Source organism: Pinus tabuliformis, chromosome 6 (genome assembly GCF_031772625.1).
Source record: "Pinus tabuliformis cultivar Carrire ecotype Pingquan chromosome 6, CPIR1, whole genome shotgun sequence".
NCBI classification, from domain to species: Eukaryota; Viridiplantae; Streptophyta; class Pinopsida; order Pinales; family Pinaceae; genus Pinus; species Pinus tabuliformis.
This window is the reverse complement of record NC_142292.1, coordinates 31,160,991-31,178,962: the sequence shown is the minus strand read 5'-3', so window position 1 is coordinate 31,178,962 and position 17,972 is coordinate 31,160,991. Positions and strand designations below refer to the sequence as shown.

General features: G+C 38.6%; 1 pseudogene; it reads right to left on the bottom strand.

Moving 5' to 3' along the window:
- Nucleotides 1-2,952: 2,952 nt before the first annotated feature.
- Nucleotides 2,953-5,453, bottom strand: LOC149257069 (putative pentatricopeptide repeat-containing protein At3g13770, mitochondrial pseudogene; annotated as a pseudogene).
- Nucleotides 5,454-17,972: the final 12,519 nt, after the last annotated feature.

Genomic DNA, 17,972 nt, shown 5'->3' with positions numbered 1-17,972 from the left:
CAGCAAGCTCTGCTTGAAGACTCTGGTTGTTGTGCTTCAACTCTTCCAGGGCCTCATCTGTGGTTCGCAACTGACGTTGCAATCGTTGCTTCTCCTCTTTCTCTTCTCGCAGTAGCCTTCTTAATTTAGTGTTCTCTTCTTGAAGTCTCTGGTTAATCTCCTCATTCGAGGAAGGCGATGAATAAGATGCATAAGCACCGGAAGATGTGGATGACGCATCGCTCTCCGATCTCTCTGTCTCCTCCTCTCTTCTCTTCTCTTCTCATACGCGCCATACATGATGTCCACCATTTTGGACATTCACAGGAAGGTCTCATGCATTTATTTATCATTCTCCATGGTTGCACACTCGGTCATTCACGCTCGCAATTCTTAACAGCAACAAGACCACTTATCTTCCCAACGAGCTTCAACATCCGCCATGTCTCATCTTCGTGATGCACATCATTTGAGACTTATTTCTGGTTCGCATACTCATATAATTTGCATCAACTAAGTCCTGCTCTAATACCACTTGATCCAAGATTTTTTTGCTATGGATGCATTATTAAATTACATATAACAGAACACTTAAAAACCATGGAACATAAGCATATAAAACAAAGATAAAAGAGACAATCACACATGAGATCAAGACACAAAGAATTGATTACGAAGTTTATCCAATTTGGACTACATCTCTAGGCCCTGCTCAATAGTGAGGAGGCCTTCATTCATTAAATGGCATGAAAAGAGAAGTACAAACAAATTTTACATAAACACCATTATACCTCCAATCTGAAAGGTAGATGACAAATGGAGAGCCCAGCTCTAGAAACAGACAGCACCACTGACTTCCTGGCGAAAAATCATGCATAATCGCCTATCTGAACACTCAATTCGGATAATCGGGCTTTCTGCACCTTCTCGGAACCCTCTAATTTCTGAGGCAAGGTTCTGGCCACCTACCAGGGGAAAGTGCCACTTCTCTGCTCTGTAAATCTACGCTGCTCTCTGTTGCTCTCTCCCATCTCGCTGTGCCGATAGCCCAATTTATATGCTGGTGGACAGGATCCTTAAAAATCTGTGCAGTTTAAACAAAATGACAAAGTAGGCAAGCGGGCTATTTTAAACAGAGATTCTCGAGCCACAGGTAACAAACCTGTCAAACATAGAAAAACCGCCCTTGACACCATTTCTCACATGAACTGGCGTATACCCTAAACCTAGTGGCTTTATCAGCGTTGATAACCCCATCGTAAATCGCAATTGGTTAGGACCAAGGTGTTCCTCCATAATGGCCGTTGCAAGATGCGATGTGCGATGTGCGATCCAGCGAACCCGACGAGTTTCCAAAACCACGCTTTATAGCATATCGCATCCGAGAGTATCAGCAAATCGTAATCGGCGAAACCGACGGGTCTTATTGTTTTAAGAAAGTGCATTGTGTGATATGCAATTGCAATATCGCAATCACAACCCTAACTGTCGGAGGCTGATTCTGTAAGCACTTCCTTTTGTGATTGCGATATGTGATTATTGCATCGCATCCTGACTTTGTCGGGGTCGATTATGTAAAACTGACTCGTCTCTGATCTGTGATTGTGATATCGCAATCGCAACTTGGTAGTGCTAGGGCCGATTCCTTAATCGCAGACCTCTGTCTTTTGCGATCAATGAAATGTGGGGCCAATGGCGGCCTGCCACTTGGTGCTTCCCCATTAGCTAAAAGTTCTGCCACATCATCTTCTTTTGCCAGTTGTCCAAATCAAACCTGAACTTTGACTTGCTCTAACTTCATATGAGCTCGGATTCGAGTGTCGTTCACACCATTGGAATTAGGATGACGAGCACTTTGATTTAAAGCTAAGTTTATCCAGATTTTGTCACTTTGATTTTTGAACCTTCTTACCATGCCACTGGTGTTTTTTTAAAGATCCACCTGGATCAATCCTCCTGGGTCAGTCAACCCCAATTGTCTTTTGCATTTTCTAAGAATGGATACCAATGTTTTCCCTAAAGAGCCCTTACGCTAAGATGCATCCTAAGATACAGATTAGTGCTATGGTTATTTAATGCTCAACCTTGAAAGATGCTTTCAACCAATTGGGTAGAAGAGGATCTTTGTAGGTAAAAAAGACTCATAGATTCACTAAAGTTAACTTTGGCACCTGATGCAGAACGGCTACATGCATTATTTTCATTATCGTCTAGAGAAACAATATTCTATAAAAGAATGTTTAGAATAGAATTGTCTTTACCACAGAGAATTGGTGCAAGTATCCGGAATAACCAAACACAAAAAAATGAAAAAAATAATTATCATTATAAATTACCTTGATGACCACAGAGATGTTCATATGACTTGCATTAATTTTAGGATGAATTTCTTTAGACGACAATGATATTGTTAATAAGCAAAGGCATCCATCATAGTTTAAATTTCATCAAAATAATATATAGCCCCTGTGAAAAACTACACTTTCAAGGAACTCTAAATCGGTACCTAATCCCTACCAATGTAATTTTAATAAAAGAAAAGAAGGCATTATAGGCCAGTATCTTTATGCTCTCATGCTAAAATTTCATTGATGGAAGAAAGGGTTACAAGGCTTCAAAAGTTAATGCTTTCAGATATAAATTAAAATCATCGGAATTTGGGTTACTTTACACTAAACCTAGTGTACAAAAATTAAGAAAAGGCCACATCATGAAAGCTACCATTCTCTAACCTCTTTGCCCAGAGATTTGTGGCCATCCTACCCAATGGGTTTACTGCATATGGCGATATCTCCATCATAGGCATGTATATCGATCAACAAACTGCTAGGCTGAAGTCTTTGTGTCATTGGCGGGTAACACCATCTCAGGTTGTAACAGTTTTGACAAGTCGGCACACAGTTGATAAATGACCCCTCCTATGTTGTGGCTGTGTTTTATGGTTCAAGCCTCTAGCTATCTTGTAAGCCTGTGTTATGGGTTCTTTTCCTTCTTATTACCAATAATCCCCACATGAACACCTACCATCCTTGAAATGATGGAAACGGTTTAGATCCCTCACAATAATTTCTCGTGCAACAATCTTCGAGATGAACTTGATGGCAGAGTGGCAATCACCACATACTCGAAGATTTTTAATAACCCGAATAGTTGTGCCAGGAGATGTGTTTAGGAGTCCAAATGCAATTGCTAGTTTCTCGCTATGGTGAAAAAGAGACTGTTCCTTTTGCTCCTCCTCCAGGTCTTTCAGAACAAATCTTGTGTCCGGTACATAACCTGCTGCTTTCATCTTTCTAAACAAATCCTCCAGTGTAGCATAAATTTTCTCCATTTGTGGATGTGACTTGTCTCCCACAAGGAAAGCATATACATGTTTATTTACCTCAATCCAACTGTACCCAGCCTTCTTTTTTACACATCTTTCCTTCATCATTTTCCGCACCCTTTCAATATCATCCCACCTGCCAGCTGCGGCATACATGTTTGACAGTAGCACATAGTGTCCAGTATGATTTGGATCCAACTCAAAAAGGTGTTCTGCCACTTTCTCCCCTAGCTCTATATTGTTGTGGCTTCTACAAGCAGCGAGCAAACATCCCCACACAGTAGCATTAGGTTTTTCTGGCATTTTACTTATGAAGTCTTGTGCATCATTCAGGCGCCCAGCCCTACCAAGAAGATCAACTATACAGCTATAGTGCTCCATGGCCGGTGTAATATTATAATCTTGACTCATGCACTTGAAGTATTGTAGGCCTTCGTCCGCCATGCCTGCATGGCAGCAAGCCGACAAAATGCCAATAAATGTGACATGATCTGGATTGGTTATCGAATGTTTCATTTGTTCAAACAGTTTGACAGCCTCCTTGCCACAACCATTTATGGCATATCCTGCAATCATTGCATTCAATGAGACTCTGTTTCGTTCAGGCATTTTGTCAAACACGTGGCGTGCACTTTCTATACTCCCACATTTTGAATACATGTCTACAAGAGCACTCCCTACAAAGACATCAGACAGATATATACTTCCGGATAATTCTTCATGGATCTCCTTGCCCTGTTCCAGAGCTGCCAAGTTAGCACATGCCGAAAGAACACTTGCATAAGTATTGGAGTTTGGCCTCACTCCTGCCAGTTTCATTTGTTCGAAAAGCTTCAGGGCCTCTTGACTGCGTCCATTCTGTGTAAATCCTGCAATCATTGCTGTCCAGGAGATCACATTCCGTTGCGGCATTTCCTGAAAGAGATTCCACGCTTCATCGATATGCCCATTCCGCACATATCCCACAACCATAGATGTCCAGGAGACCACACTCCGCTCTGGCATCATTTGAAAGAGCTTCAGTGCCTCATCCACATTCCCATTATGCGCATATCCTGCCAGCATTGCATTCCAGGAAACCACATTTCGTTGAGAAATTTTGTCAAACACATTACGCGCATTCTCAGTGCTGCCACATTTCCCATACATGTCCACAAGAGCATTCCCCACATAAACATCGGACTCAAATCCACTTCTAATTATATCTTCATGGACCTCCCTTCCCTGTCCCAGATCTGCCAACACGGCGCATGCGGAGAGAACAGTAGGAAAAGTGAACTGATTGGGCTGGATGCCTGATTCCTTCATGAGGTGATACAATGCCAAGGCCTCCTGAGCAAGGCCCTGCCTGGCATAAGCTGCAATGATTACAGTCCATGTGACCACGTTACGCCGAGGCATCTGATCTAAAACTCTACGAGCATCCACCAGACTCCCACACTTGGCATACATGGTCACAAGCCTGTTCACAAACGATATGTCCTGGCAGTTAAATGCAGTTTGGATGATGTGGGCATGGACTAATTTTCCCTCTGGAAGGGCATTGCAGTTAAGGCAGGCCTGGACGACGGAATCATAAGTAGAGGAAGGCGGGCAGTAATCCATGAGATGCAGGATCTGCAGCCCTTCCTTCAATCGTCCCAGTTTACACAGTGTATTCACATGGTCATGAGAGTTAGTGCCTGCATTGCCCAGGGTTCTGGGAGTATTATCGGTAGCCTGAGAGTGAAGCAGTGTTCCCAAAATCAATACCATTCTCTTCTGCTGAGGTTGAATGCACGATGATGGTTTTTGGGCTATTGCCATTGCGATTTGACAGTCATAGTTCTACTCAGTGTAAGACGGTAAGGAAGGAATTAAGACTAATAAGACGAAATTTTACTTTAAACCTGTCAATTTCCAGTGCCTGCCCGAAGAAGACAATTTGAAACACCCTGCAAGGCATCTGGGCATTTGTCTTTCCAATCCTGTCAATCGGTGTAAGATTTTGGTAGTTCCATGCGTTTTCACATCATCTCTGTATCCAATCACTTAAATCAATTATGTAGTTCGAAAGAGTTATCCAGCATCATGAATTATGTAAATTGGCAAAAGAGAATAGCAACCACAATTAATAAAGAATAAAGAATAAAATTTCAGAACAATGAATTACACAGCAAGGCCGCAACTAGCATTCAGGCTTAACCATGAAGCTTATTAAACAAATTCACGGGCTATACTCCAAGTTATATTTCTTGTTAGTAAAATAATGGTCATTTGGATGAGCAACGTTTATAAGACAAATTATAAAGAAGTTAATAAATAATTTAGTAATAAAGCTTTAACTTGACACCCGATGTATGATATGTTATAGTTCGAAATTATTCACAAATTTTAAATTAATGTGGTTATATGATATTTAGTAAATTTTAGTTTATATGTTTAAATATTTTATGGTAATTATTTTCTAAATCTTAATTTTATTAGGTGTTAAGTAAAATAAGATATTAATTATATTAGGTGTTAAGTAAAATAAGATATTAATTATATTTAAATACAGAGTATTGTTATTTTATCAAAAAATAAAATGAAATTGAAAATATAATAGGTTTCTAATCTTTAATAAATAGAGTGAAAAATGTATATATTTTATTGTTTTTATAATTTATAAAGAGAATAATACTAGTATTATATCTATCATATTTATTTGTTGAAAAATATATTTATTTAATAACTCCATATAAATTATTGATATATTTTTATGTCAACTTTATTAAATGCATTTATATTAACAATAACAATGTCTTGCACATGAATTTTAAAAATATTTAAATAACAATATTTTGAGTTTATTAATACTCCAAAGAACCTCATACACCTATTATATGGTCCTCCCTTGGCTATGTTGGGTAAGGGAGTGGAAACTTCTTGAGCCAATAACCTTTTTATGCTTGTGCAACTCTATAATGATGATAAAATATTAAGAACTAAAACATGACATCTAATAACCCATAAACCCCTATATATTGCCCAAGGAGGTGGATAACAAATGCATGGCATAACTCCATTTCTTCCGTTTACATTAAAAACACATTTTCCCATTAATAGCATAAAACCCCATAATCCTCCATAATCATGCTATCTCTATAAATATCATTAATATTGAACAAAGACCCATCAATGCATTGGTGCACAATTAGCCACTAACACAAACAGTGATACTCAATTATAACTGCAATATGACTAGCTAATGATATCATTGTCATATCTTAGATTGGCTTACCCACGTTTAGTCTCTAGTATTCTATTTGACATTCTTTTATTTTAACTCTTCATTTGCCTCTTTGCCTCTTTGCCTCTTCATTTGCCTCTTTGTGCTTTATCTTTAAGTGTCCTCTTCTTTCTGGTGAAATTTTTCATCTTCCTTTCATCACATCTTTTTCTATCACATTCTTTTTCCATGTTCAATTACATAACTTCTTGATAGATGCTCTTCTGTCAACTTCTCCTTATGAGAGGTCACGGGTGCAAACCCCAACTTATTTGTATCCATGGAAGGGGCATATATGGGAACCTAAACGTTAATCAACCCTATGTCATGTGAGTACAAGACCAACCGAGTTGTTGATTCCTCTAGTCACATGCAAAAAAAAAACTAATCTTCTCGTTATAAGAAATACATTGCACATCCTAGTGTTAACTGGTTATCTTCTACATATTATCCCTCTTAGGAAGTTTTGGTATTTTGCTTCAAAAATTGAAGTATTGTCCTTATTTGACACATACTGCCTCTTCACTAAGTACTACTTATACTCATTGGTTTACATCATAAAGGTCTTCTCTTCCAGAACTTAATTGATCTCCTTCAACTTCCTCCTCAGTGTGTGTTTCCTCTAATCTACCTCCACACTTTCTTTTTCAACCTTATTGTTTGTGATAGTCTCTCCTTTTGTGTACTCATTTATGTGGGCGAAATTGAATATAGAGAATTACCTCCACACTTTATTTTTCAATGATATTGTTAGTGATAGTCTATCCTTTTGTGTACTCATTTAAGTGGTGACATTGATTATAGAGAATATATCATACTCCTAGAACAAGTTGGCCATTGATGTGGACTAGTGAAGGAAATCAATGGACAACTTAATGTTGAGATTTGGTAGCTTGGGAGGTACTCCAAGCCCCGGGGTTTAGGATTTGGAGTTTGGAGTGCCACAAAAGTGCTTTGTGGACTTGGAAACCAAGGCGTGGGCTTTGCACCCAAGCTGGTAGGTGTGGAACTGTTGAAAAATCTATAGGGCAATGATTAGAGGTATTTCTCTTTACTTGATAACTGCTTGTGATGTCTTTTTACTTATTAGCTTTGTTACTTATTATTATGTGTGTGTATCATCAAACAACTACCAAAACAAGAAGAATAAGGACACATAATATAGGTTGCAAGCCAGGGCCAAAACCTCTCCACTTAGAGGAAAACCCACAAATCTCTTCTCTTCCTTATATATTCTTCAATTGACGAATTCCAAGACCTTAAGACTGAAACCAATACCCTCCAATACCAAGACCAACCTCTTCTGCTTATGTGCTAACCTTGATCTAGTCAAACCCAGTCAAATTTCTTACAGTAGCACTTCTTCGACCTCCAACTACGGAATTTTAGCCTCCACTGCAGATCTAAAAATTTTGGCCCCCTAGTAGTTGTTTCTACCACACGTGTGAGCCTCGATTTGCCTTTTGAACCTTCCTTTGACCTTCACTTGCCTTTCTCTGACTTCTGGAGCTTAAGGATGACCCTAGGTGACCTTCACTTGACCTTCTTGCCTTATTTTCTCCAAGATCAAACTTGTAGATAGAAACCCTAGATCTGCTATAGAAAATTGAGTCCTCCTTAGCATGTGTGAGAGAGAAATATCCCAAACAAAAGTCTCCATCACCATCTTCCTTCTCCGCTACCTTCTTCTTCCTTCTTCTTCGCTAGAATGAGTGATGGATGAATGTCTCTCAAGGAGGTCGAGTTTCCTCCTATATATAGGCTCTTCAAGGTGAATGTGGCTCTTTCTTTTAGGTCGACTTGCTAGCTACTAGACCAACTCGGTCTTGGAGGGTATTTTGACTCTTTTAATGACAAAAATAATTTTCTTTACAAGTCACAATGTGCCCAAGGGGGTCTTCAACTTATGACAATGACTCTTTTTACTTCTTGACCTAGAACAAACCCTAGAAACACTCAATGGGTGGCTGACCTATAAAATAAAAGACCTTGAGCATGAAACCCATGCTCTAAAAACAATAATAATAATTTTCTTTCATTTTACAATTTACAAGAATCAAAAGTACATTTCATATTTGTGAAGACCGGACCTAGTTACACATTTTTCAACACTCCCTCTTAACTAGGGAGGTATTCACAAAAGGTACATGGACATTCTCAATCTGAAGAGATCTCATAAGAAGAGTCAGATTGGTAACCCATTTGTTTAGCATCATACCAACCAACATTGTCACCTAGCAAGGCCTTGACTAACAAATGTATCTCTCCACAAGCTCAGAGCATAATGTTGGTGAGACCAATGATTTATAGACACTGTCATCATCGTGTCTCAAGGTACATACTCCACTCAGGTGTTCACATAGTATGAACTTCTTTGAAATATTCTTATCTTGCATAATCAGTCCTCTAAGAATATCAGTCCATAACTACTGTCATCTTGGATTCCCTACCTCATCCTCAGAGAGTATCGAATGCCAAATGCTTACCCAATCCTCCAGTTTGTCTTCCCAAGTGAAGACAAGAATGATGTGCCTATCTCTCCCTCTCAAATAGGGAGGATACATCAACCAAACCAAGCTTGCCTCTCAAATACACAAGCTTCTTATTAGGAAGAGATTTTGTCAATATGTCAGCTACCTACTCATCGGTGAAGATATATTGTCGCTGCAACACACCATCTTGTACTAGCTTCTGAATGTAGTGATACTTGTTGTTGAGATGCTTTGTCTTTCCATGAAACATTGTGTCTTCAGACAATCTTATACAACTGGTGTTATCATAATGTATCATTGTAGGGTCCATTGGTCCTTCAAATAGGTCAGATAGAAACTTCCTTAACCAGAATGCTTCTCTGCTTACTTCACAGGCTGTAATATACTCTGCCTCGGCACTACTTAAAGAAATTGTATCTTGCTTCTAGATCATCCATGAGATCATGGAGGATCCCAAACTGGAACATCCTCCTGTAGTGCTCCTTCCATCTTGATCACTGCCTCCCCAATCAGAATCTGTATATCCAATTAGGTGGAAATCATTCCTCCTATCATACTTCAAGCAGTAGTGGATGGTTCCTCACAGATATCTTAGAATATGTTGTGTTGTGATCCAATGATCATGCTTCGGCTCCACTTAGAATTGACTGAGAACATTTATTGCAAATCATATGTTTATTCAAGTATTCACTAAGTACATCAATGATCCTATCAATTGTCTATACTTGGAAGGATCCACGGGGCTCGATTCATAGCTTGTTAGTCTTTTCAAATTTGTGATCATTGGGGTTGCCATTGGTTTGCAATCCATCATATCAACCCTCTTTAACATCTTGATCACATACTTTCCTTGACCTAGATAGATCTCATCAGGTCCTTGCTAGACTTCTAATGAACCCTAGTATTGCACTAAGGATGTTGCAACTCCCAAGGGCTTCTCAACTTTAATTATCAAAGTGATAGTGTTATATGCACAGTAGGTTAGGTTCTACTCATGTCGCTCTTATTCATGAAATCATATCAAGGCATTCAGATACCATTCCTCCAACTAATTATAGTGAAACCCTCTTATAAAAACATAAATGAACATGATTCTACTACCAAGGTGAAAATTCTAATCATCAAATGTAAATGATAATTGAAATTTCATAAGGGAAAATAGGCTAATTTAGTGGCAGAAATAAATCATACTCCTCTTCTTACCATTCATCAAATGTAAATGCTAATTGAAATTTCATAAGGAAAAAACCTAATATATTTGCAGAAATAACTCATGCTACTCTACTTGCACAGTTGATTCAAATCAATAACCTACCTTGCATGCATCATTTATCTACTCACACTTGCTGAAATTGAGAAATCACATCTTTAACATGCCTATGAAAAAAAATGATAAATCTAACTCCATTTTGCTATTTGATGGTTGCAGTGATGGAAGGATGAGGTTGGAGTGGTCCTAAGGTCTTCCCTAATCATCAAATCATAGTGTGGGGGCTATTATTCAACTTAACTAGGCCAAAGTCCAAGTTTGGAGCAAAACTGGTTGAAGAAATCAAAGCTATAGGGCTGCTACAAGAGGTGCTACAAGAGGGCTTGTATTGCTACAAGAGGGGGTCTGAGAGCATTTTAAGGATGGAAGTGGTGTCTTAGAGGTGGATAGAGGTGGATGAAGGTATAAGGTGATGAATGAAGTGTGTGGGAGCCCCTTATCCAAGCCTATTACCCCTCGAAGGTCTATCTTGCACCAAATTTGATGCCCACGGTGTCCTTCATTTTCCTTAATAGAGTGAATTTAGAGACATAATTTGGAGGCAAGGTGAGGTACCTAAGAGGAAGATGGAAAGGTGTGGGTAGATGTGGAAAGGTGTGCCCACCCCCATAGATCATTAGATTCCCTGTAGCTAGCCAGATACATGTATCAACTGATCAATAATGCAGTGAGACAAATTATTATGGAAAAGATGAGTTGAATTTGATTAAGATATATTCTATCCCACAACACTACTCTAATCACTCAAGATAATGACACTAACTCCTAAATTTCAGTTAATAAGCAGGAAAACTGAAATCTATCATTTTCCAAGAAATCATAAAAAAATATTTTTAAGTTGTTATCGTAGATCTTTCCAAACACTCTTCCAATAAGAGAGGTGATAGGCAAGCCTACAATTACAAGTTTTTATGATATAATATATGCTGAAACAAGAGAAGGATTGCAATGCTTTAAAACAAGAACAAGAAGGAAATACAAGAGAGGGACTAAAGCCTCTGGGTTGGGCCCAAACCTAAGGGTTTCAACCCTCCAAAACTAACTCAGATGCAGATCAATGGTAAACTTCTCATTAACATAAAATAATAGTCTCATACATCATATGAAAGTTAATAATAACAATTTCAAGCACTAGGCTCTCAGTGACTACTCCTATCTGCAACAAAAAATTGAATCCTAATGAGCCTTTCAACAGGTTTACTTATACAAAAATGCTTGAGATGTGACTTCCTTGAAAGGAGGAATGCTCCCCTCCAAAATCTCGAGATTTATGGATCTGCTTCCATTTGTCCTTATCATTCACTTGGAGTTCCTCAAATGCTAGTGAATTTGAGCTATTGGAGAGGATTCTGTGATCTCAAGCCAAGTTAGGGAGTTAATGAGGTGGAAAACCTCCCTATATTCTCTCTAGGTGTCTCCATCAAGCCCATGCATGGTAAATATCTCCAAAAATTCTTCTTTGACCTACATATTAATCACATTAGGCCATACAATATGAAAAACACCTTTTATTCTTCCTACTAAGCATATTATGGCTAAAAATTCGAATTAATGTGAGAAAAGGAGAGTTTTAAGGGTTGGAGGATAGCACAATGAACTCCAAAAGATACCTATTGATGGGACCCATCATCACCCCCCTACTAAAAGTGTTGCTCACCCTCTGAGCAACTCAGTCATTGATATGAAGTTCATTCATGGCCCTGGTGGCCTCTCTGACATCCCAAGGAACTTCATATGATGTGCCTTCCTATGGATAGAAACCTGCATTTGCCTCTATGTATTCCCATTCTTTTTGTTCCTCTGCTTGGTTTATGCCTTCTTGTAGGCCCAATAGTAAGGGAGGACTGAGTTTGAGGCTTATCCACCTGATCTTTAGCCTTTGCATGATCCTCTTGTATAGGGGGGTTTTCTCCAAGGCATTCCTTAGTCTTTCTGGGGAGTGATATTCTCTGATTTGTAAACTGTGAGGCAAGGCCTACCATCTTCTTGACAAGCTTGCAAACTCTCTATCCCCAACATCCTAAAAGTGTCCTCAAAATGAAAGATGGATTTATCTTGGGCTCCTTTTTACTTAGGTTCCAATTTAGGATCAGAGGAGATGAGATTATCATTGTTGATGATAGCCTTGGGGCTCACTAATTTTTCCCTGATATATAAGGGCTCCTTTTCTTCTTTTGTCATCACCCTTTTTACTTCTTCATCCCTTGTCTCCTCATGGGTCAACCAAGAGGCTAATTCCATCAATTTCATGTCTCCCAACCTTGAGTTTGGGTCCCATAAATTCATGTATGTGAGGATTAAGTTATGCATGTAAAACTTAGCTAGCTTGTCTCTATCCCCAATACTTGCCCTTTTGCAAAAGTCGATGAATTTCCTGTAGTCTTGGAAAGGAAATGAGACATATTGTACAAATGTCTTAAATTGAAACTGCAACCATTGCTCCTTGAGTAAAATAGCATAGGATTTGGATGGCTACCTACATTGTATAACTCCCATGGATAAACTTTCCATGGTGGCAAGTTGTCTCTATTTTTCTTGCAGTTTCTCTCTTAACCTGGTGTTTTATACTTGTAGTTATTCCCTCATGATTGACTCTCTTAATTTTAGATCATTTAATTATTTCCCCATCTCATTGACTTTCTCCTCCATGAGACCCACATCCTCTACAGTTTTGGATTTTGCAATCTGCATCCATCTATGTGTTCTGCCTCTTTCCTTCTCTAACTCAAAAAAGAGTGGGATGGTGAATTTCTCAGGTATAATCTTTCCTCCCTCAACAAATTTGTAGTTAGATTCTAGGCTAGGTCTTGGACTAGGCTCTTGAAGCTCTTTGATGTTTTTCTTCTTCTTCTTTTAAGGTGGTTGCTCCTTCCTGTGGCACTTCTTATTGCTTCTGTAATAGCCATGTTTCTCCTGTAGCAGCCCCAGTTTCTCCTATAGCTGCTTTGTTTCCTCCTATAGCTCTTCTTTTTCTTCTTGTAACATTTCAAATTTTGTCTTGAGCCTCTTACAGGTGACTACCTTGGTGGTATACCTTCCCACAGGGAGCACAAGTTGCTTGGTTTTGATATTACGAGAAGTAATTTCTTCAATCTTCCCCTTGCTAGGTCCCACTTCTTTCTTCTTGCTTGTTGACTCCTCTATGGTGATGGGGACTTTTGTAGGAGGTTGAGGCTTCCCTTACCTGATCTTGGTGCTCTTCCTTGTTTTGAAGTATAAGGAACCTTGCCTTGGCTTCCTCCTTTTGGGTTTTACAGGTGTGGTCAATGTGGCCAATGTTGCAGCCACTTCTTACTCAATATTTCCTAGAGAGAGACTGGTTTGATGTCCTTGTTTCTCTATCCCTTGAGGCTTTGAGGTCTCCTCAGGGTTCTCTTTTTCTGCTACTTGTTTCTCTCCTTCTTCTTCCTTAATTTTTGCTTCTTCTTCCTTTGTTTCTGTTGCCTCCTCTTCTTCCTTGGTTTCCATTTCTTCTTTTCCTTCTCTACCCCCAATACTAGAGGTTAGTGTTCCCTCTTGCTGTGTGGAGGTTATGTTTTTTGTTTCAATGAAAGTTTCCCTATCCATATCTACAAAATCAGTCCAGAGTACAGGGTACCTTAAGTGGCTGAGGGAATCCATAACAATCAGCTTGATGAGGCCATGGTGAGCAATGTGTTGGTGCTTCCCTTCCCTCACTTTCTGGCTCATCTCAATGATAGACTATAGTAAGAAATGGGGAACACTGAGTCTTTGTGGGATAGGAAATTCTTCTTTGAATATTAACTCATGGAGTAACCTAAAATGGTAGGCATATACAATGCTCAACCTCCCCTCACAGGATATGTATTTGAGAATGTGGTAGGCCACTTCATCCCAGGGGTAAGGTAGGCTCTCCCTTCTCACTCCATTTTTGTCTTCTATAGGTTTTTCTTTCAAAATGAAGAAGTTCTTCCTAGTTGTGACACTCATTGCTTTGTCCTCCTTGCTCCATCGAATTCCTAAGGGTAATGTAGTCACTCTTCTTATGATTTCAGCATTTAGAGAGATGGAAAGGCCTCTAACAACAGTTATGGCACTATCTCCTCCCTGGGTATTTAGGGCCATGGAAAATTCTTGGGTTATGTCATCATCATACCCCTTCAACAGTTCAAAGAAACCCAACCACTGATGTCTCTGAAAAATATTTACCACAAGAGGATGTTGATGAATTCTCTTTGTGTCTGTGGGCTCTCTTCTGTTAAACCCTCCCCCCATTTCTCCTATTGCTCCTTCTTGAGGATACTTAGGTGTATTTCAAATTCTGGCCTTAGAGCAGTCTCGGTTGTAGAGACAATGTCAAATTTTCCCTTTTTATCAGAGGGGGAGAAGGATGCCAATAATTTCTTAACAAAATAGAATTTTCTTTGACCCTATCTTTCTCTTACATATGACAATTTCCAAAAGGGAACTATTGTATAATTCTTTGCTACAGGGCACTTATTTCAAGCAGACTTTTCTAGGCATAGGTATGGAAATTAGAGAGGGAAAGGATCACTTACTCCTTTTAATGTTACTCTGTCATGTGCATGAGGGTTTGAGGGAAACTTTGGGTAATTTTGACTTCCTTTCTTCCTTCAATTCTCTCCTATAGCTTCCTTTCGGGCCTCCTATAACATCCCAGAGCCTCTTGTAGCAGTTTAGAGCCTGCAAAAATTGTTCGAAGCAGCTCGGTGGAACCCTAGGAAGTCTATGATAGAACTAGCTCATCCTTCTCTAACTATTTCTTGAAATGAGCGATTATACAAATGGAGTTGAGCCTTGTACTTAATATTCATTTTGTGGTAAAGGCTCGGAGCGCTTTGATGACATGGATCTTGCATGAACTTCCCTTTTCTAATCGTTGTCCCCACTCCTTGTAATCATCACCTTGTTCCTTATGATTATCACCTCACTCCTTATAATCACCACCTCACTTGAGTTGACTTTTCCACATGCATGTGTAACTGAAATGAAATTTAGTTTACTAATCGAAGGTGGCCAAGTTTATTGGCCACCTCCAGCCCATAAAAAATTCCTTTCTCGACCATTACACATTTTATCATCATATGCATAGGGAAGAGGTGAGGGTTGTCATACTTGAGCCTACCTGTGATGTCAATGTGTTGGAGAAGCTTGCATGCTAGAGCTGGTCTTCATAATATGATGATCCTAAAGGTGTTGATTTCCTTTGTTTCTTCTGCACAGGTCCTCATAACTTAATAGTTCTTTGACTGATAACATTATTGTGTGTGCAGGTTTCTTCTCAATGTCCAATATTTTGTTGGTGGAGTGGATGGATTATCAGCTGGTGTGCCCCTTCTTACTTCAGAAATGGCTCTATGATGCTCAAGGTGGTTGGATCTATTACTCTGTGGGTGGAAAAAGTTGATTCTGGGATTTTTGGTGTGACTGTACAGGCTGCTACAAGAGGAATCATCTTCCTATAGAAATAATTTAATTCCTCTTTGAGACCCTATATTTCATTTGGAATTTGAGGGAAAGTCAGAAAAGGCATGAGGACAGGTTTAGGATCGTGAAGAAGTGGTTGTTGGTCCTCGATTTTGATCAATTTTGCTTATTAAAAATCCACTTAAATTCCATCATATTCCACCTTATATCATCCATATATGCCTTATTTTGACCTTATTATGCATATTCAGGTAAATAAATTATGTTTTTCAATTTTTAGATATTTTTGTAAAAAATTGGTTTTAAGAGCATTTTTGGACAGAACTGGAAATTCCCGTAATAGCTCTGTTAAAGTGATATATGAAAGACATATGGCCTCAAGATGAATACATATTTGGAAATATTAGGAACCAAGGATGGATGAACAACTATTGGCTCGGTCAAAATGAGAAAATACAGGCCTGGTCAAAGCTGGTCAAACTTGACCTGTCACCCAGAAATCCCTATTAAAAAGGGGCAGTTTTAGGATTTTTTGGATTTTTTCTAGATTTCTTGTAACTAATGGATGGCTTCGACCTGATGAAGTGGGATAACATTAATTATGGTTTTTTCATACTTTTTAGCTTATTTGGTTATCATTTTTCCTATTTAAAGAGAGGCATTCATAGTTAGAGTTATGTAGACAAACTTATTATTTTTGAGATAATTGAAGACAAAACTTTTGCTTCATGATTTCTTTGTGTTTGCTGGAGTGAATGAGTTGTTGTAGCTGAGTATTTTAGCAGTGTACCAGCAAGGTTGGAGGGCCCCCATCCAAGCTAAGTACACTTTGTTGTATCATGTTTATATTTGTGCATATGCTAGTTTGATTTTCCATGTTCATTATATTCATTTGCTGTGAATATTTGTAAATATATTTAATGTGAATTTATTTTATGAAATGTGTTAAGTGAAGATTGCTTCTTTTAGTGATTAGCTTGAATGTGGAAGGACAACCAAGTCTCCTTGAGGGAGCCTCTTCTCCGTGAGCTAGGACTAAGACTGAACAAGATTCACTTCTTTCAAGCTTTCTTAGATTAAGTTTTTATGCTTTCATTACATTCTTTCATGCTTACTTAGATATTGGCAATGTCATTATAGAATTGTTGAGGGAGGAAAACTAGGTCTCTTTGAGAGAGCCTCTTCCTTGTTTTTCTAAAATAGCCTAATTTCATTGACCAATAATGCATGCTTTTATGGAATAGACATAGATAGTTTTGCTTAAGTTGTGAGGAGTGGTTTATAATATGTATTTCCAATCTTAGTGATGTAGAATTATTTATATTTGTAATATGCACTTCTGTCCTCATAATTACTTTCTATATTAGTTTTATCCAAAAGTCCATAAATTGTGGTTTGATTCTAAGATTACCAACCTGGATTGATAGTAAAATATGTGTCTTAATTTACACAATAAATTGAGCTAACAGTGTTGTAGGTGGTGGAAAAATGAAAGAAAATATTTTTTGTGTTTTTTTTATATGCATGGCAAAGTGGAAGTTGAAACTGACTTTTGGCTAGATGGAGTTGATGGGTGATGAAAGTGATGTTGGTGGACCTCTCTCAAAATTTCCTAAAGAATACATGACCTCTTGGCCTCTTTCTCCAATCAGATCTTCCTCCTGTATAATTTTAGGCTCCTCCTATAGCATTACAGGATGCTCTTGTAGCATTACAACGAGGAGGAAAATTTTGATTCTATTATTGGCTGGATGATGGAGAGAGGTAGGGAGGTGAGTGAAGGGGGTGAAAATGCAATGGGTGGCTGGAAAAATGGAGGAATGCACTTGTAGAATATGTCATATAGTCATGGTTTTATTGACTGTCTAGAGTCCCACAAAAGAGAGATGTTAGCACAAGTAGTGTAAGAACTCCTTCCTTGTGTTTTTCTTTTCTCTTTTTCTCTTTTTTTTTTAGACATTCAAGTTGCCTCTATAGAGGTTTTCAACCTGCATGCCTGCCCTAGGCACCTCAGAGGAGGTTTTCACCTGGGGATATTTTCATCTTTTATTTTCTTTTAGTTTTTTTCTCGTTTTTTCTCTTGGGCTACCTCATAGAGGTTTTCAACCCTAGAGTTGGCCTCAGATTCCTCATGGAGGTTTTCATCTAGGCCCTCTTATTTTTCTTTTTTTTAGAAGTTTTGTGGACTGAAGGTTGTGAGCCTCCCAATCACATTCAATTCTATGCTTGCTGAACTGACAAATTATT